Below are 22,182 nucleotides of genomic sequence, written 5' to 3'. Positions count from 1 at the left end.
ACCGAGTTTGAGTCCCGTAGGACCTAGTTTCATGCCCATATGACAGTTTTTAGTCATTTGACCTCAAATGACCCCTTGGAGGGGGCCCCGGGGTCGCATGACTTAACGAACATAAACTTCTTCTTGCCAGGACAGAACTACACCCACCCACCGAGTTTGAGCCCCGTACGACCTACGACGGCCTCACATTAGCAGTCACAGACAAAACCTAAATCTACAGAATATATCCATTACTCGTCTCGAAAGAGCTCAAAATAAATAACTTAGAAAATTTTCTTGATGTCCTTTAACATGTTTCCATAGTTAACCATCGTTAGCCATGGATATCTATGCTGTAGAACTGACCGGTGACTAAGTCCGATTTATTGGGACGTTTATCGACCATCAACGAGTAATGCTGGGCGTTTCCCCTCTCCCCGAGACTCATACACATGGTGCAGAAATGACACCCCTTATATCAAGCCTTGTGATCTCCTTTCCTCTTGTGTGTCAGCTTTATTTGTCTCAACATTCGAGTGCAAACACCGCTATGCCATGCTGCCCCTGCGACACGCCTTTACGTTAATAATGCTTCAACATTATAAGTTCAATTAAGATATTTTCCCAAAATATAGTTCTTAAAAGAACTATGTCAAGAACCACTGAACCAATACTATAGGCTTGTTTGTACTCATTTTAGTGCATTTTTCGTGCTGATTATATATGAACATGAAAATTAATAATTCTCATTATTTAAAAAAAATTCTTAAACACAATTTGAAGCTAGTCGTCTGCAGTCGACACTCTAGTTGGGGTCTCCCTGTCAGTCCGAAACACCGTGTAGTCCGAATTTTAGGGTTATAGAGTTATATGGTTAGAAGGGTTAGGGTTCCTAACCCTAACCCTAAACATTCAGACTGACATTGGTTCGGATTGACGGTTTCGGACTGACGAGGCGGGGGTGTAGCTATATAGGCTACCCCCCTGCAAAAACGTATTTTGTCAAAAACTCATCCGCAGGTTAAAACACCATACAACATTATGAAAGTTATTTGAGAAACTATCTTGAAGTCAAGTTTTAGTACCAAACATAAATTTATTGCGATGAATATATTTTTATCATTTTCACTTGCGCCTTTAAGGGATCTAAAATGAGCGTTTATTGCGTTTCGACAGTATTTTTTGTGGCACATGAGAGCACCTCAGACCTATCGAATTGTATTCTGAATACGAAGCATGTCTTTCTGATATCAAATAATTTTCATTTTTGAAAATCACAATATAATACAAATTTTATGACAAATTATAAAAATTTGATATTTTTCGAATTTTTGATATATAACAGTCCTCGAAGTAAATTATATAAATCTAATGATATATTCTTAAAGTGTATCTAGCAGGGAGGAAAAGCCGACGGTCAATTGAAAATTTTGACCTTTCATATTGAAAATATGGATTTTTTTCCAAAAAGACCTAATTTTTTTGGTGTTTTGGGAAAAAAAAATCCATATCTTCAATACGAAAGGTCAAATTTTCAATTGATCGTCGGCTTTTCAACCCACCTACATACACTTTAAGTATAAATCATCAGATTTATAAAGTTTACTTCAAGTACTGTTAAATATCAAAAATATCAATTTTTAATGATTTGCCATAAAATGTGTATTAAATTGCGAATTTCAAAAATTCAAAATTATTTGATATCAGAATGACATTCTTCGTATTCAGAATGTAATTCGATATGTCTGATGTGCTCTAATGTCCCAAAATAAATACTGTCCAAACGTTCATACCCCAGCCCTTAAGATTGTCAAGAAAACAAACGGGCAACGGGTTTTTGCTATTAATTATACCAACTTTAAAAAGCTGGTAGAATTTCATATCAAAACCATAAAACAAATCTCGTGTGCTCATCTCACACATTGACCCAATTAAAAGGTTACATTTAATTAAAAGGTTACATTTAATTAAAAGGTTACATTTAATTAAGAAGATAACTTTTCAAATATAAGCCTTTCATCTTGATTGTCATCTTCATGGGAATCGTCTCTCAAAACACACGCGCTGTTTAGTAATTATATTACATTGTGTGTTCACTGAACATTGTTCAACATACGCTATATTTGTAATTTTCCTCGCACACAAATAAAGGAATGTTTTCAAAATGTTCTAGGATTCTCTATTAATTATCACTAATTAACTGATCAACTCGGCATTTGATCTATTGACAATGAAAAAGTTCATGAAGTATAGGGCCCAGTATACCAAACGCTGGTATACAATAAGGCGGTGGGCGGCGGACTTCTCTTGAAGAGCGAGCGCACGAATGCGTGAAACTAACGTCGACCGTAAGTACCCATAAAAACGCGTAAAATGGAGTCTTGTATTTTCCACTTGGCTTATCTCATAAAATTGCAACCTGTTAATGTGCTATTACACTATACCTATTACACTCTGGAGAACGGTAAACAAAGTCGTAACGAATTGTATACAATTATCTACCTCTTAGAAAAGAGACATTTTTACTAAGACATCTATGTTCCGCATAATTACGCATCGCTACCGTGGTCCAGGCTAAATCATGTCTACTGGCCTGTTACAATTTTATTAAATTTTTTTGACATCGTCGTCGATCTGTATCAGAAAGATGAATATAAATTAAGTGAAACATAGGTGTTCTAGATAAAGTAAGAGAAGATATACCTGTATAATACTGTACTTTATACTAGGGCTGTTTATTTCGAATAGAAATTTTATTGTCGACAATCGTCATATCTCAAGATCCGACGTCGGCAAGTTGTCGACAAAGCAGCACATCAATAAAGTCCAAATTTTAAGTTTAGAGACCACGTTATGCGACGTTTATTTACATCAAAATATACACAAAATGAAATCTATTAATCCGGGCTATAGTATTAATCCACCATCATGTCCATCATGGTACTACACCCCTTAATAAGATATGTGACTATTTTTGCATTTTTCTCAAAAAATAATAACACACTGGTAACAAAAGTTATGTATATTATAGGGGCAAGGAATCCAGTTACTACACTGGAATTTCAGTGACACAAGACAAGCGGTATGTTATTTATGATAAGAAAAGAGGTATACCGCTAGAATGTATCCCATTTCTTAACACATATTATAATTATCCACTTGTCTTGAATCACTGAAATTTCAGTGAAGTATTTGGATTCCTTGCCCCTATAATATACACAACTTTTGTTACCAGTGTGTAGTTATTTTTTGAGAAAAATGCAAAATTAGTCACAAAATTGATCAGGGGTGGTGTAGTATACCACTTTAAGTAAAGCTCTCAGCTCTGTACATGAGCGCATGCACAAAACAATCACAGTTTAAAACATTTGGGAGTATGTTTATATCTTGTTCAGTCTTGAAAACGTTTAAAAAACAGTTGTGCAATTTTTAACTTTACAAAGTACATTAACTATTCAACTTAAAGCCATAATGTACGATTTCCGTCAAATTTTAATCTTGTTATTCTTTACCCAAAATACTAAAATAATAATTCTGTCCATTTTAAGTTGAAATAAAGTGAAAGCAACCCCACTGGCTATTTTAGCCGTTTAACATGGATTTCTATAGGGGACTTAAAGTCCAAATTGCTCTGTTGGCCTACAAACACAACAAATTTGGCTGATTCCATTTAGGTGCAAGTTGATCTTATCAATTTACTCATGTTAAGGGGGTACTACACCCCTGGCCAATTTTGTGCCTATTTTGCATTTTTCTCAAAGATTATAGCGCATTGGTTACAAATAAGATATGTATATTATAGGGGCAAGGACTACAACTACTGCACTGTAAATTCAGCAACTCAAAGCAAGTAGTTATTGATTTATTGATCAAATATTGGTTTTCCCACATTTTTGACTGTAACTCCACAACTGTTGTCTGTGCTGAAATAAAATTACCAGTGCAGTAGTTGTAGTCCTTGCCCCTATAATATACATATCTTACTTGTCACCAATGCGCTATAATTTTGAGAAAAATGCAAAATAACACAAAATTGGCAGGTGTAGTAATTCTTTTAATAATGCGAATTGACATTCATCAATTATTTAAAAAACGAGTCGAGTGATGATGTTAATCATGATGTACTTCTCACTTTTATGAGTACAGGGGATGTTCACTTCTTCCAGTTACTCCTTGTTTATTGTCAAAATATAAGTTGAACAAGTTGCGATTTTGTATTTTTTTTTGGAAAAAGTAAATTCAATTTTTAGTCAAATTAAGTTATTTCTACTTTTGCGTAGGTTGATTAATAACAATCAGAGCAATCGCGGGTGGACACGAAATCCCTTTGATTTTCGTAATAAATGAAATTTTAGTCAAAATGCAAAAAACGTTCTTGCACTGGTATTGTTTGATATTGTCTTGTTTTATTTGCTTTGTCATTGTCTTGTTTTGCTTTCGTCCTTGAATATGCAATGGTATAAACATGAAATATGTCTTGTTTTTATTATCATAAGTAAATATTATATATAGAAATAAATATCATGAAACATTATTACAATATCAATATTTAATCAATAGATTTTTGGAGTACCTGGTTAAATGATTTGAAAGTCTGCAAATCGCGTGTGGGCTGATAATTTTGATTTTGTTTCTTAAATTGTCGCGACTGCCATTATGTTCCATCATCTATATAATTAAATCGCCTGATAGGATATGCAACATTACTTCGTCGTATATATACAAAAAGTTTTAAGAATTTAAATTTTCTTACGTGTACATATTTCCAGTATTATATAACCTTGTAAATGAGATCCGTTTACTGTTGAGCTATTGGAATCCATATATAGGCCTACCCCGTATGGAAGACATTGTCTGAGCATTTGGTGATTCCATTTGAAAATATATAATTATTATATTCCCCTTCTTCTATGATTAAATCACGTGATATGCAACATTACTTCGTCGTACAAAAGTTTTAAGAATTTAAATTTTCTTTAAAAAAGGAGGATTTCCGTATATTTTAAAGCATTGACCGAGACCCGTTTCCTGTTGAGTTATTGGAATACATATAGGCCTACCCCGTATGGAAGACATTGTCTAAGCCCTGAATGGGTGATTCCATTTGAAAATATATATTATATCTTTTATGATTAAATCGCATGATATGCAACATTACTTCATCGTACAAAAGTTTTAAGAATTTAAATTTTCTTTAAAATAAAGGAGAATTTCCGTATATTTTAAAAATTTACCGAGACCCGTTTACTGTTGAGTTATTGGAATCCATACAACCCGTATTTAAAAATATATGTATATTTCAAGTAATGAAATCCATACACCCCGTATGGAAGACATTTCCTAAGCCCTGAATGGGTGACTCCATTTGAACTCTACCCTCCCAATTAAGATCATGTCTTCCATATAGAAGGAGTATGGATTTCAACCGGAACAGGCCATTTTACACTTGGTTATATCAAAACTACGCACCTGTGCTGTGACCCTATATACATTTTTAGAGTAGATTGGGTTTTACTTTCATAATATCTAAATAATATTAATTGTAATGTTATAGCGCATCATTAAAGGGGAATTCCCTAGACTTACATTTGCTACAGAAAGGAAACAATTCGTTGTACAGACACTTTCTAGGGTGCTAATCAGCGCCGTGACATGAACTAGTTTTGCTAGCACTGATCAGTGGCCTATCTACAAAATACATTCACTGAAAATAATTACACGGTCTGCGGTTGCTGCATTGCGCAGAAACAAGTTTACTGAAAAAGTTGAGCGACAGAAAGTGGTGAGCAAAAGCGATAGAGAGAAACTAATAAGAACTACATTAATTTGCTTAAAAATCAAATTTGATCGCCAAAATATAAAAGTTAAGCAGTATCATGTCGTTAATACGCCCAAGGGACCGCTTTGCCATTTTTACGGAACATTAGCCTTAACTCGTTTTTCTCATACATGTCGTGAAGAGCTAAAATAGCGATAATGCAGTCATGTAAGGTAGCCTTACCGTGCGCCGGTTCATTCAGTGGAAAGAACCCATCCATAACCATGTATAGTGAAATTTGTTTCTCACTTATACGACTTGTCATTTAAATGCCTTGCTACTGTTTTATCCAATTTTATTTTTCTGCATGAATACACAATAATTTATCAATTTCAAAAAGACGGAGGCTGATATAACTGATGTGATGGCACGATGGATGAAGAAAAGTATTATACAAAAAAGTAATTTTATAATAATCATATAATCTTATTATAGAGCTGGGATAATAATGAATTTAATGCAAATGGCGTGAAAATTATGATAGTGGTAATTTGTTATCAAGTTTATTGACCCAGGTTTGAAAACTATTTTGTACAAAGATTCAAATCTTTCAAAAAATGCCCATCGTCATGATCACTAAACCTTAATAAACTGATAAATAAAGCCTTCAAACATTTTTGGGACTCAATGATTTAATACAATAGGAGATATGATGGTGATGGGCTGTGAATGAGAGTGCAAAAACAAGTGTTAATAGATTGACACTATTTGAGTAACACTTTTTAAACACATTAAACCGTTAATGTGTTAAAATATTAACATTTGTGTTAAAATATTAACAATTGTATGTTAAAATAATAACACTTTCACACTTTTATTAACACATTAACACTACGATTAAATGAGGATGTTCATTTTTAAACGCTTTAACACGTTAACACCACTTTCCAAAAAGAAGTGTTAATAGATTAAGTGTCACTTTTTAAACACGTTAAACCGTTAATGTGTTCAAATATTGACATTGGTGTTTATATTTTAACACACAATTGTTGATATTGTAACATAAATGTTAATATATTAACGGTTTACCATGTTTAAAAAGTGTTGCTCAAATAGTGTTAATCTATTAACACTTGTTTTTGCAGTAGAGTTATCTCTCGTCATCCGCACGCGTTCACATTCATAAAATTGTGCAGACAAACATTTTTGCTGCTTTTTCGTATTTTGAGTAAAAAGGAATTATCCAGCAAAATCATCTTTAAGTCCGAAAATAATTGAAAACCCACCAAGGAAAAAAGCCCCACCTAATACTCTATAATAAAGACCACTATAACAACCTGTGGCATAGTGAAAGCTCGTGGAAGCGGTCGGTATGGAGGTGGTATAATACTGGTGGTTGTGTTGGTGTTGACCGTATCGGTGCTGAAATAATAGAGTTGGTATATAGTAATAGTATTGATGGTGTTGCTGCATGCTACTGCTGGTGGTGGTGGTGCCCCCCCCCCAAAAAAATATTAACATTTGTTTTAAAATATTAACAATTGTGTGTTAAAATATTAACATTTTAAAACTTTTATTAACACTATAACGATTAAATGAGGATGCTCATTGTAAACGCTTTAACACGTTATAAAAAATACTCTCCAAAAGCAAGTGCTAATAGATAAACGCTATTTGAGTAACACTTTATAAACACGTTTAACCGTTAATGTGGTCAGATATCAACATTTGAAATTATATTTTCACACACAATTGTTAACATTTTAATATAGGCCCTAAATGTTAATACATTAACGGTTTAACATGTTTAAAAAGTATTACTCAAATAGTGTTGATCTATTTAAAACACTTGTTTTTGCAATGTTGGATTTTTAGCAATGTTACCATTATAAACATTACTTCTTTGCCTAAACGTACATCGTAGATAAGTCACACTATACTTTTTTTGAATCCTTATAATGATGACTAAAAGTACAAATTAGGGTTGTCTTTAAGCAAGTCTGATTTTTGAACTTGACCCCTGTGTAAAAGTTCAATGACATTTTGCCCACCAAATAGGGGTGCTGTTAAAATGGCTCCATATTATCAACTTAACTCTATATCTGTATCACTGCATGCCAAATGCAGCAAATTGAACATGGTTTGCACGATGGGTACGGAAATCTATTAGACTGATAAATTTGCGTAAGATTATACAAAACAGACAAAATAATAAAAAGCCAGAACAAAGGTTACTCGTCAATTGGGTCATTGGCCACTACCTTGATGTCAAATACGATTGGTCTAGCCCTATCACTAGGATCCACATCATGCTCAACCATCAGGACACAGTTCTTTAACCCCAATACATTTGCACATTCGTGATGTACATTGAATGACCTTTGAAAATTTGTGTACAAAAACTCATCTCTGCAACTTGAGGTCAAATTAATTTGCACTATGAGTGTTTGATTGAGGTTATTGAACTATGCCACTGGAATGAGAGGCTATTGTGGTCCATAGTGTACTACAGACCTAAGAAAAACAACACAACTGTTCCCACCAGTTGAAGCAGTCGCGGTAACGGTCTGTTCCAGTTGAAACTCATACTCCCTCTATGGAAAACATGACCTTAATCTTCCACACTGGGGCATGTGAGTTTCAAATGGAGTTACCTGAATAGGTGACTCCATTTGAAATCATGGAATTTGAAAGTATGGATTTCAACTGGAATAGCCCAATATTTCTAGGTCTTCAGGTTTCTATAGCCAAGATATGAACTGCTAGTTGTGATTGTTGATTTATCGAAAGCTTCCTCTTTCTTTGATAATATTTTCAGCAAAGAAATCCGTTGTTTACGTGGATTTCTTCCTGATAGAAAAGTTTTGTTTCCTCTTTAGTTATCATGTCAAGATTATGGTCATAGAAACATGGTAAGGTCATTGAGTTGGATGATCATGTTCTTACATGACCAGAAGAAGTTTATTATCATTATACAACGCAATCATCAATGTAACCTACTTCAGAAATAATAAAGGCAAATAATGAAATAGTGGATATACCGGTAGTGATTATTGCATGCATGCGAAGTAATCCCAGATACTTATTCACCGGTCCCTTTGTTTTATAATTCAATTCAATACTATATTATTTGATTTTTTATCCATACAGTATGCATAGTAACTATTATAGAGGGCGTACGTTATTGACTTTTTTTGGAGACGCCCTCTATTTCAGCACATCACATCAAAGCTCCCATTGGGCGCCCATTCCTTTTTTAAAGGAATTTTTATTTGCGGTTCTCGCACCACTTGCGTAATGGTAGTATGGCTTGTTCCTGGGCTTGTCACGGGGTATATTGGACTATTCCATTTCAAATCCACACTGTACCCCTGTGGAATATTTGGGAAATATCTTCCACAGGGGGAGTATGAATTTCAAATGGAATGAACACATTAGGCAGCACCATTTGAATTACATACACAGAAAGATTCAACCTGAATCTTCCACTGAGGGAGTGCAGGTTCTTCGAAATTATATGTGCCACGCAGACTTTTGGATGCTGACTTTCCGTATACCTACATTTTGCAACCCATCTGTATACCATGTTTTCATAAAAAAAACACCTAAATAGCACCCATGTGCCCAAATTGTGTGTTTTTTTAAAAGGACTCGTTTGCCCAAATGCGCTAAAATCGCTGAAAAGGTAGCCCCTAAACCGTGACACATCCCCATACACCTGCACCATGAAATGACTCCCAAAAAACCTTCTTAGCGGGTTCGCCGTTGGACAAGTTTAGAACTGTCAAGCTTTCGTTAGGAGTAGCTCTGACTTCTTCAGGACAAAGTACCTAAGAATGTTGGCCGCCCGTGCCTAGGCCTACTGGTGGCTCTGAAAAGAGCTGTTCACCGAAGACTGTCCCTTGTCAACAGAGAACAAGCAGACCTCGCCTATCTGCTATTAAAAAGTAACGTAAAACGGTTTGGTGGCTCTGAAAAGAGCCGTTCACTGAAGACGGCCCCTTGTCAACACTAGGGAGTATGTTTTTCAAATGTAATTGGTCAGAGGTAATCATTTTGAAATCCATACTCCCCATGTATTATGGCTATCTTCCACAACTGGAGTAAGTATTTCGACTGGAAGTTACACAAGTTGTGTTTTCTATTCAAAATTGATACTCCCTCTGTGACAGACTTTAGTTACATCTTCCACAGTGGCAGTGTGGAATTTAAATGGAATAGCCCATTACGTTTGCATCTTTGTGACATTTCGGCAAAAATCATAGGCATTTTGGGAGAATGCTCAATTCATCTTATTGGACAACCTTTAGTAAAGTTGCCGAAGAGATAATGATTAATTTCTTAATCTTATCATCATGATAATGAGTGATTTACAGAATTATAAATACCCTTTACAACAATTTAATAATAAGATCGAATCTTGTTAACAAAAAAGGTGACAATATGATTCTACCAAGCATCTAGGGAATTTCCTCTCAATAAAAAAAATGCCACAGAAAAAAATGGTATGAAAAATAAGGCAATTACCGTGTTCCGTCGCGTGTTTCAGACGATGATTGGGGCGCTGTATGGCTTTGTGAAAAGTCACAGATTACTGTATATTATTTTGTAATAATAAATAATTATTACCCAGTAGCAATATCTCATTTGTAGGGGGTGAACGAAATTGATGATGAAATTTCACACTTTATTTTTCCATTTCATCATGAAAAAAAAAACCAAAAGAAAAACAACCCCAAAGTATTCCAGAATGTCCAGGATGTGTCACCAGTGGTCACGGTGTAGACCTATTACATGTACATGTAATATGGATATTCTAGAACACTGAGAAACGCAGGTGTTCTTGAATTTAACAATAATTGAACACTATAATTAAACGAGTATTAAAATTCCAAATTTAAAACAAAGTACAAGTGTGTTCCAAACATGAACGGCATCTTTCAAAGTGGTGTTCCACATGAAAGGTGTTCAAAACGTGTTACCAAAGAGATGTTTAAAGGATGTTCATACATACACGCTATGTAACAGCGCGCGTGATTGGTCGAGAGCCGGGCATAAACAACGTTAAGGGTTCGTACCACTAAATCCGCCTGTGAAGCGGTTTCCGGTAAAAGTTTATCACGACAAGTCCCAACTTTGCATCAAAATTGTGCAAAATCGGTTCAATATTAACCGTTTTAGTGTTAAAAATCGTGGTTTACTAGAACTTGTGAATGTGATCTCTGCCAATTTGAAAAGAAAACGCGAAAATTTGAGTGATGTTTACGATTATGTGCGCATGAACACACGAGGTCAAAACGCGGTTAGCAGTCAGATGTAAACATGGGAAAATCTGCATGGCCTTTTATATATAACACAAATATTCTCAAAAGTAGACCTAAAATGTTGTGTCATTTTCAGATATGTTATGCAGAATTTTGTTCTGATTAAGATGATATCAAAATATATATTTCAAAGTAAGACGTAACTCGACGCCTAAAACGCAACCCCTATTTTGCACGTAAAGTCTATGGAAAGCTATTTGTGATATGTACCCTTAACGCAAAACAACATTGATGCCCGGATGTTAGATCGCCGGGTATTGAAGATATGGATTTTTTTTCCCAAAACACCGAAAATAAATCAGGTCTCCTTGGGAAAAAATGTGTATATTGAAAGGTCAAAATTTTGAATTGATCGTCGGCTTTTCATCCCAGCTACATACACTAAGTCATTAAGTAGCCTACATATCATTAGATTTATAAAGTTTACTTCGAGGACTGTTATATATCAAAAATAATAATTTGTCACACAATTTGTATTATATCACGAATTTCATAAAATCAAAATTATTTGATATCGGAAGGACATTCTTATAGTATTCAGAATATTATGTCTGATGTGATGTGCTCTCATGTCCCACCAAAAAATACTGTTTAAACGCTCAAACCAGAGCCCTTAAACTGTTTTTTTGTGTGTGTTATTCAGTTCTTAAATTGGATACAAAGATTTTGAGTTTTGAGGGGGAGGAGGTAATTATTTTTGGTAGGTGTTTACAGTAATATCACGTATTGCTCCACTGCCCTTTCAAAAGGACACGGATTCGCGCACGGACTATTTATAATATTTTGCAAACATTATTATCCGATTTTCATTCTCAACTTAAAAGATTTGATGCTTTTTTTTGTTGTTATTCCGCCAAGCAACAAAAGATGACAAAAGGGAATCTTAGTATTATGATAATAACTATTAAGTTAATAGGTTCGCTTTAAGCCGATAGTTGCTTTAGAGGATGTGCGACACACAGGTTTTCAAGGTTGAAACGTCTGATTCGCTCATATATCGTTGGCCATACGAATCATAACTGCCAGAATTTCTACCAGGTGAAATTAATTTCTATAGGTTAGGAGAAATTCTAGCCAATAATTATAGCGCTCGTTTAATCTTAAATAGCCAATCACAGCTCCCGGTATTAAGATGGTTAATCAAATTTCTCCTATGAGAAAATGGATTACCAAAGGTGGCCATAAGAGTCGTAACTACCAGATTTTTTGCGGAAAAGGAGCGCTATCACTGGCTAGAATTAATTTCTCCTAGGAGAAATTCGGCCAAAGAAGTGCTATCATTGGATGAAATTTCTCCCTTGAAGAAAATGTATATCTTCAATACGAAAGGTCAAAATTTTCAAATGATCATGATGATGGACGGCTTTTCATCCCAGCTGCATGCATACTTTATTAGATTAGATTTATAAAATTTACTTCGAGGAATGTTAAATGTCAAAAATACGGGGGAAAAAAGAACAAATCTTTAATAATTTAATAAACAAGTATTATCGTGAATTTCAAACAAATTAAAATTATTTCATATCAGAAAGACATTCCTCGTATTCATAATGCAATTTGGTGTGTCTGATGCGCTCTCAGGCCCCACAAGAATACTGTGCAACGGTGGGTGACCGTCCCCTTAACAAAGTAGCAGTTTTAGGCCGATATGTAAATCATGCCTGTGTTATTAAATGGTTAAGCACACCACTCCACGCCATACATAAATCCTGCCAGTCACATTTCCCCAATATGAAATTTTTTTAAAGTAAAATTTTAATTTTAATTTTACTTCATTAAAGTTTGGCGGAGGCGGGGTTCGAACTCACGGCGGCGGACTGCTTTGGACACACTATGAACCAAGCGCCTTAGACCACTCGGCCACTTGTCTTGTTGGAATTCATTTGAAACTTATTTGAAGATATAATCGCAACTTCAACATAGGCCTACCACGTGACAAGCAAGGCAGAAAACGTACCATATTTTGGAATTTTATTTGCCTAAAAACATTTATGTGTATTATTAGCGCTCAATTATTGTTAACTGCGTGTTTTATACAAAAAAAATCCAACAATAAACATGATAACTGGGCGTCTATATGGACAATACATTATATCGATTTTGACACGTGCTTGTGTCTCAGTACATTTCCATGGTCAGTAAAATACTATAGAGGAAAACCTACCATTTTCTTGTATACACGTTTGGGTATCACGAATCGTTATATGATGTGCAGTTAATATTCATATTTTCTTTTATACAGAGGATGCTTCAGTTTTGACAGGGAAAATATTTTCTTGAAAACCCTCTCACTCGGTTATTTTAAAAAGGTAACCACGCTTCCCTAGAATGTGCAATAAAAGCTAATAAATTAGCATTAAAATTTTTCTTATTCTAACAGCAAGCGTTTCTAGAATATATTATGGCGAAATGTGGTGTAATGGTTAAGGACATGTTGGATCTGTATGAGATGAGACTCCTCCGCCCCAATTTAACGATATCAAATAAATATTTAACTCTTTTTACACGCGGGTGCAGACGACAAGTTTCAATTTTTTTTTAAATTCAAAAAAATTCAGAAATGTAAATTTTCATGACCATTTTAGAATCAGCATGAAAAAAGCATTAAAATGAGTACAAACAAGCCTAGTATTGGTTCAGTAGTTCTTAAGATAGCTCTTAATATTTTGAGAAAATATTTCAAAATTTGAACTTTTTCCGTTGAAGCGCATGGCTACACACGCAGAGCATTAAGACATTATGATGATTATAAGGTCACATTATGATTATTAGAGAACATGAAGAAAACATTCCTGTTTGTGTTATCCATGACATATACCTGATATCCTTTATGATCCACCCACTTGTCTTCCAAGTATTACAAAAGATGTTTTGGTACTCACGCATGTGTGGATTTTTACCATAAGCCTACTTAAAAAGTGACTTCTCCGAAACAAAATATAAATCTTTAACATAATGGACAGTCAAAAGAGCGTTCAAAAATACCTTGATTGGGTTCTCATCTTTGAAAAGGGAACGAGGACGATGAGGTCTAGCGTAACGTGTCGGGTGCCCTGATGTCTGGATTGGACATTTCAACTGACAGAAATCTCGAAACTGTTGCTGAATTCGGAAGGTTAGCGTTTGTTTGTGTAATAAAGTGCTTTTGTAATTAATAAAATAGATAACTCTTGAAGAGGAAAATCAGTCAAAATACTTATATCCCGATTACTATTCAGATGAAAGTGAGAAGGCCGATTTGAATAATAGGCTCAAAATGCCTGAGTACACATTGTAAACAACATTATTAAAACTTACATTTAATTTCAATGACAAAGTGTATTTTATCAAAATTTAATATAATTTGGTCGAGATAGAGACAGACGCAGATTACAATTATCATGATTATTATAGGAGTAGCAAAATTGGTCCAGTAGCTACTATAAAGGTGCCTCTTCGTATGGCCTCCGAGAACGATTACCAACATGGGCGGTATGGTAAATTTAAAAATAAAAAAAATCATAACTTAAAGCAGCGTTTGGCGCGTCAGAGAGGACCTCATATTTATGCCCCCGCCCCCACCCCACAGTAAAAATCTTCCGGAGCCTCTATTATTATACCTTTTGTTGTATAGAAACTGTAACTATTTTTAAAGTGACCTAAGGTCCACTCGGTGAAAAAAGTGAAATTTAAAACGTCAATATTCAAAATATGACGATCTTTACTCCTATAATTTTAAAAATATTGGCTAAGGATAAGGCTATACTTTTCAAACAAATTTCACTCTTTTCGGAGTGGTCCCTCAGATCCTTCCAGAAAGATACAGTTTAGGACAAATTTAAGATTAGATTTAAAATCTTAATCTGATAGATTAAAAATGAGCTAATCCATATTTGGATTAGTCTTGGATTAGTGTCTATTTAAATCCAGGATTAATCCATGCTTAGATTTTAAAAAAACAATCAATGTTATGGATTTGAATTTCAATCTATAAGATTCAAAAATGGTAATCTAATTCGGGTTAGTTCAATTTTAATCTATAAAGAATATATAAGATTGGATTTGTCCCTCGTCGCTTTTAATCTTAGGAATTTAGACAGCATATTCCACTTGGTGAATATTATTATAAGTTACTACAAGGGAACTTGGCAAAATTGGCACATCATAAATGATATCCGTAGTCATTTTGGGAGTATGGGTTAAGGTTAGTAACTATTTTCAATTATTGCGATTTGGTCGTTCGCAGCATCCTGCGAATGGTAGCGAGCTTTGGCAAAAGATGCATTGATCATTTCATATAGCGAGCGTGTAGATGGATTCAATAAATCACAGATATATTTTGGTTGGTCCTGTGGTTCTTGACAGAGGATGATTTAAGTACTACCCACCACACCACTGGGTTTAGGGATGCACCATTTGATACTCAGGGGAGTAGGAAGTTTTTCAAAAAAAAACTTCCCCCACTATACATGAGCAAAAAAAAAAACTTTCCCCACCAACACTAAAAACCAAACCAAAAAAAACCTTCCCCACCTAACTGTGTATATGCATGAAATTGACAAAAAACAAAACTTGCCGCCTTTGGCGGCAAAAAAAAAAAACTTCGCCGCCTTTGGCGGCGAAAAAAAAATCTTCCCCCGACCCCAACTTCCTACCCCCCCCTGAGTATCTAATGGTGCGTCCCTTACTGTGCAGCAGGCGAGCAGTGTGAGTAACATGACACCACTGCTTTGCTATGCTGCATAGAAGTGCATGGTTAAATTTGAATTTGTACAGTTATATTTACATAAAAAAACGCTGTGAAGATGCTGGTCGATTTTACATTTTATGTTATCTACAGGAGGTGTGAATTATTCTTTAAACACACATCACTTTTGTTCTGAAATCGACCAAGTAATAATGACACACGCACAATTCTAAAACAACATCTTTTGCACAGAGTTCAACTTCAATGGGATTTGAAAAGTAAAGTGGCAGTTGAAACTCTAATGATAACATTTTCGCAGTGCATGATGGGGCTTCCTTAAACCATCTTCTGGGTTCTTGAGTTATGCTGTAAAGAGGGCTGAAACCACACTACGTTAATTTTTGTAAAACTTGTATAACTTATTAACAACAATAAATCAAGCAAGTTTTCAAAATATATGATTTGTAAAACTGATTTGTAAAATCTACAAAACGTCAAGGTGTTATTTATATTGATTTAGACAATGAAAATCGATCTTTTTGGCTGCTATGACGTTTTCCCCAATCCGGTTGTTCTCCTGGTGACCAGTATGTTCGTCACTGACATGTCTATTAGTTGAAGACTTAATTAGGTAAACATACAAACAAAAACAAATAACCTTGGCATAATTGAATAAAGACATACAGGTATAACCTCTGCAAGGTATGTGAACTATTCTATGCGCAGACACCTGGTGGACCTTCAATAATACATCGAGACCTTGCCATGCTTGTTTTTGTTTTCCTGGCTAGCGATATAGACTACGATGACTTTGAACATACAATAAAAATTCCGTGATGCATTGTAATGACAAGATCATGACTGTAATCTGTAGATAATCTTATTTAATTAATAATTAGATTACGATTAATTGACTGGTGAATTAATTTAATTTAATTAATTAATAACGATTCAAGCCTAGGAATTTGCCGGTTTAAAATTTTCTGTTAAAAAGTGTGCGTGATTCCTTTTGTTCTATAGGTTGCCTGCCCTGGTTTTTTTGCATTGAAATAGGCCCTAAGGTAATGTTTCCTATATGGAAAAATAAATAAATAAATAAATAAATAAATAAATAAATAAATAAATAAATAAATAAATAAATAAATAAATAAATTAATAAATAAATAAATAAATAAATAAATAAATAAATAAATAAATTTAAAAAAAAAAATAAAAAAAAAAAATAATAATAAACGAACTCATATGCACTCGCACTTTTAAGTTCATGACTGAACTAACTATAAAAATGGTTGATTTCACCCATAAAATGCCAGTCGTTGTTTCAATTCAAGTAGGCCTTCCTTTGTTAAAGAAGATCTATTTCAACACATTTCTCGATAATATAATTATCAAATTAATAATGAGCGACGACTAAAACACTATCTTATATTAATACCTTATTTTGACATGTATGGGAAATTGTAGCCTCGGATTGCAACGCATGTTATCATCGCGTGCTATCTCCCATTTAAACGCGTGCCGCGCGACTCGAGTCTTTATTATATTATGAGAAAAATGTGATATTCTGTTGTTTCTTTCTTATTTTACATCTATAAATAAAAGCAAATTTTAAAGAAATAAAAGCTGCGAAGTGTTAATGCAAAGTGCAACACACGCGTGACAGATGGACAGAATTCAGCGCCTCCGCAAGCTCTTCGAAGCAACACGCCAAGTCGTTGTTAGTTAGTCTCGCATCGTTGGAACTAATTAGCAAACTGCAACAAATAAACAGTACATCGGTACATTACATGTTTGTTTACAGATCATTTACTCTCAAAATATAAGAAAAAACGGTTTGATCGTGTTGATATGAATGTCACAAAGTAACGACATTCGGGTTATGGCTATACCAGTTATTATAAATGTAGCATACATTGTAAAAAAATACCGGATAATATTTCTTAAACACTTATTCATTCTACGCGTAACACATGGTACAGGAGATGTCGCACCCGAGTAACTCTTGCATATTAATCAGTTTATAATTAGTAACACTATAACACTTTAATATCCGTGTTTTATCTCACAAAGTGTTTGTCGTATAATTGTTCAAATAGTTTCAATTGCGAAAATGCATCCTTCCTAAATATTCACTGTAAAAAATCCTGATAACACTTTTTTAACACTTCAATGCGTTTTATTCCATAATTTACACGTAAAATTACAGAAGGCGTTGCTTACGATTAACACTACAATGCGTATGTGTTATATTAACACTCCAGCAGGTTGTTATATCAGCAAAATAAACATGTTAGGTGTTAATAATTGTTATGAAAGTAACCTTATAAACGCGCTGTAGTGTTATTGTAAGCAACGCCTCTTTTACCTTTACGTGTTAAGTACGGAAATAAACGCGTTGAAGTGTTATCCGGAATTTTTTTACAGTGTTGTCATGAAAATGGAGATTTTAACTGTTTTATCAGTTAAAACTGTTGATGTTATTAGTAAGATTATTGTGATTCATTTGCTCCAATTGGCATAAAATTGAAGAGGATGATCCGATTTTTAAAAGCAAATCCAAACATTCCCATTCATAATATTGCATTATGATTGATGACAAAAATACATTTATTCGCTGATACCAAAATCTCCATTTTGTTTGGGGAGAAGTGAAGTCTGAAAGACCAGTAATTGTATGGCAAATGATTAAAAATTGATATTTTTGATATTTAACAGTCCTCGAAGTAAACTTTCTAAATCTAAATATGATATGTACTTAAAGTGAAAAGTCAACAATCAATTGAAAAATTTGATCTTTCGTATTGAAGTGTGGAAGATATGGACCCCCCCAAAAAAAAAAAAAACACCAACAAAAATGAGGTCTTTTGGGGGAAAATAATGTATATTTTCAATATGAAAGGTCAAAATCTTCAATTGATCGTCGGCTTTTCATCACAGCTACATACATTTTAAGTACATATCAGTAGATTTAGATAGTTTACTTCGAGGACTGTTAAATATCAAAATTGTAAAAAATATCAAATTTTAATAATTTGTCATAAAATTAATATCATGAATTAAAAAACAACAAAAATTATTTGATATCAGCAGGACACTCCTCGTATTCAGTAATTCGATAATTATGTCTTATGTGCTCTCGTGTCCCACAAAAATAATACTGTCAAAACGTGTACAAGAACCCTTAAAATGGGCAAAAACAAATTGCATAATGCTTGCTCTTGTCAATTTTATTTAAACATTTTTCCACATTTTTTCCGTAGATCTTGAGTAAAGATAAAAGTACTTTTAAAATAATAAAGTCAATCAAATTTCTAATCTTAACAAATGCGACTTTAATTAGGCCGTGTCCCTTCCACTGGGTTTTCATCGGAATGTACAAACACTCTCATTGATTCGTGCTATAGACACAGTCTCATGAACACTTGGTGAATGGGGTGCGACCTAAGTGAAGTCACTATTGCCGAGTTCAGAAATTTGATTAACTTTAATATGTTGAAAGTACTGTTGATATTTACTCACAATATAAGTAAAGCCAGTGTCAAATGTCAATGAGATTAGAAAGTTGAATTTATGTTATCACTAGCTCAATATACAGCAAATTGATATCACATAATTGTTGTATGGACGGTTGAAGATGAAATGTACTCCCTATTCCAGAAAAAAATAAAGCCCTATTTCTTTTTTAGATTAAAGAAATATTATCCTGTTTTGCTAAGTGAAACCTAACTAATTCATAATCTTTTGATTAGTTCTAACACGCATGGTAATGAAATAGTACATTGTTTGAAATAAGGGCCAAAAACATGCGTTTTAAGGCATATTTTTGTATGTTGTGACAATCAAGCCCAAAGACTTGTAAAAAGACTAATATCAAGTTTAATTTTTGGAAAATACATTTTCTAATCTTTTTCATAACCAATTATCAAAATAAAATAAAATATAAAAATTATAAGCTAACTCTTAGCCAATCCAAGATTTTGAAAGCTTAGACTTGTGCCAAATCTTAGAATTTGTGACTATGCCTACAATTGTAAAAAAAAATGTGCAAAATTGAATGTTTAGAGCCAAAAAAAAATTGTATTGCCAGTTAGAACTAGCTAAGGATTAGGAATTAGCTATGTTTCATTTGACAAAACAGGATAATATTTTTTAATCCCAAACGGAAACGTCTGCCACCGTGACTTTTCTCCATGTTTTGAGGACTATACCATATTGGGCTTTTCCAGAAAATAGATACACATCCTCTATAGAGGAGTTCGGATTTCCGGACTTTTTGTTCAGTCGTGACTGTTAGAAATCCAGACTTTTAAATTGTTCAAAAAATCCGGCAGAAATATAGTTCAAAATCAGAAATCCTGAACTTGAGAGCTCATCTTTTCCTTCATTTAATTTGATTTCCAAGCTTTATCAAGAGACATTGCCAACTGGAATACCAGTCGTTTTCAGAAAGCAGACTTGGAAATCCAGACATTTCTTTGATTGAAAATTTACTCCTCTATAGGGGTGTGCGCTTATTTTCTGAATAGCCCAATAATGACCTGTACGACATTACTGACGAATATCTCGGCGTCAAACATGTAAAAGAACTTCAAAGAACACTAAAAAGTTTCTTGGATATCGTCTTATAAAGTTTATTAAGATTCTTACAAGTATTGGTATACATTTACAGTGTGTTTCAAACAGTGTAGTCATGCAGTGCGTTCATTTATACATCATATTTTACAAAATTGCACAAATGTTCATTTGTTCAATAAAGTATTGAAAACTTTGAGTCATATATTGACTTGAACATCATTGTTAACAAATCATAAGTTGAGGTATGTGAAATGCCAGTTAAACAAAATTAATATAAACAATGTGGACTTCTTAGTCTTTGTCATAAAGAGAAAATTTTTAAGATGTGACCAAGAAACACTACTCTAAAGTGTATTGGGTTATTCCACTTTAAGTCCACAATATCCCTGGCCCTGTGGAAGATTTTGGAAATATCTTCCACAGGGGGAGTATGAATTTCAAATGGAATGAATGCATTAGACAGCTACATTTCAATCTCATACACCCACTGAGAATATTTCAATTTGTACGTCTGCAACGAAAATAATGTATACGTCCGCAACAGAGAACGTTGAGAAATTTTGACCAAAAGATAAAGATTTTTTTCTTTGCTGCGTGGTTTTCTTTAGCTTTGACCCTCTTGCAAAAAACACCTCATTAATTCGTCTTAAAATGGACAGAAAAACTTTTTGACAGTTGTTACTAATATTATGTCATAATATTTGGCAAAGAATAACAACATTGAAAAATTTGACCGAAATCACTTGTTATCATGTTACAAATTATAGTAAGGAATAATCTGCTTTAACTTAGTTTTCATTTTGGCTCATGTACTTTAGTATTGTATAAATAAAGTTACTGGGACAGACACGCACACTATAATATATACATCTATAGTACATTTCAAAACTGACCAATATGGTTTGTGTTCTCTCAGTATAAATAAGCATTATAATTATAATTTACATAGATTTTGATTTTCTTAAATAGTACACAATTTCTATCCTTTTTGCCTTGTTATTAATGTCCAATGTAATGGTAGTACCGATATGTGTTTCGCCAACTTCCCCAAATTTCATATTGGGTAACTGACTTCAACTTATTTACAATTGCACATTTTAACAAATAAATGATCTTATAATGCTATTTAAGTTAATAAACTCTATAAGAGTTTACAAACACAATTTCAATACAACCACTCAGTGCTCAAAACTCTTCCAGGGCCATTCGGGCCCTTTGGGTTTAAAATCTACGGACCCTCCTCAATGTTCATGGACCCGAACTGAAATATACGATTGTAATTTTACAATGATCCACATTTTTGACTTCGCTCACGCACACCTGACTTAGCGTCGACCCCCCCCCCATAGGCAACATGCCCACATTCCGCGGTATGCATCAGGCAATGTCTAGGACTGAGTCCGGCTTGCTGATTTCGGTGACAGTTTCACATGTTCTGCGGGCCCGGTGGGTATTATCATGGAACACAACAAGATTCTTATTGTGGCCGACTGCACAGGTACACTGTCGCCAAGGTACCTGACTGGTACATACAGAGTATCTACACAGTACCAATGCTGCTACTGCATAGGACCCACCACCAGCAGTGATACCTCACTGATACTGCACAGTACCAGAACCTCGGCGAATCTTGTAGTGTAATACTATTCTAAGGCCTCATCCATTTTTATTCGACTTATCGATGTGTAACAAGCATGACAAGTAGTACTCGTTATTCAATCTTTGGATGTAACAAGCATGACAAGTACTTCAATCTGTTTCAATACATTCTTATCTTCTAACGATTTTTTTTTGAAGAAAAATCCATTATTTGACGTCGAATATCTGGTGGAAATATACCATCGATATTACGTAATCAAATATTCGTTAGAAGGAATATA

This window comes from Amphiura filiformis, chromosome 20, assembly GCF_039555335.1.
Source record: "Amphiura filiformis chromosome 20, Afil_fr2py, whole genome shotgun sequence".
Classification (NCBI taxonomy): Eukaryota; Metazoa; Echinodermata; class Ophiuroidea; order Amphilepidida; family Amphiuridae; genus Amphiura; species Amphiura filiformis.
This window is presented reverse-complemented; position numbering follows the sequence as displayed.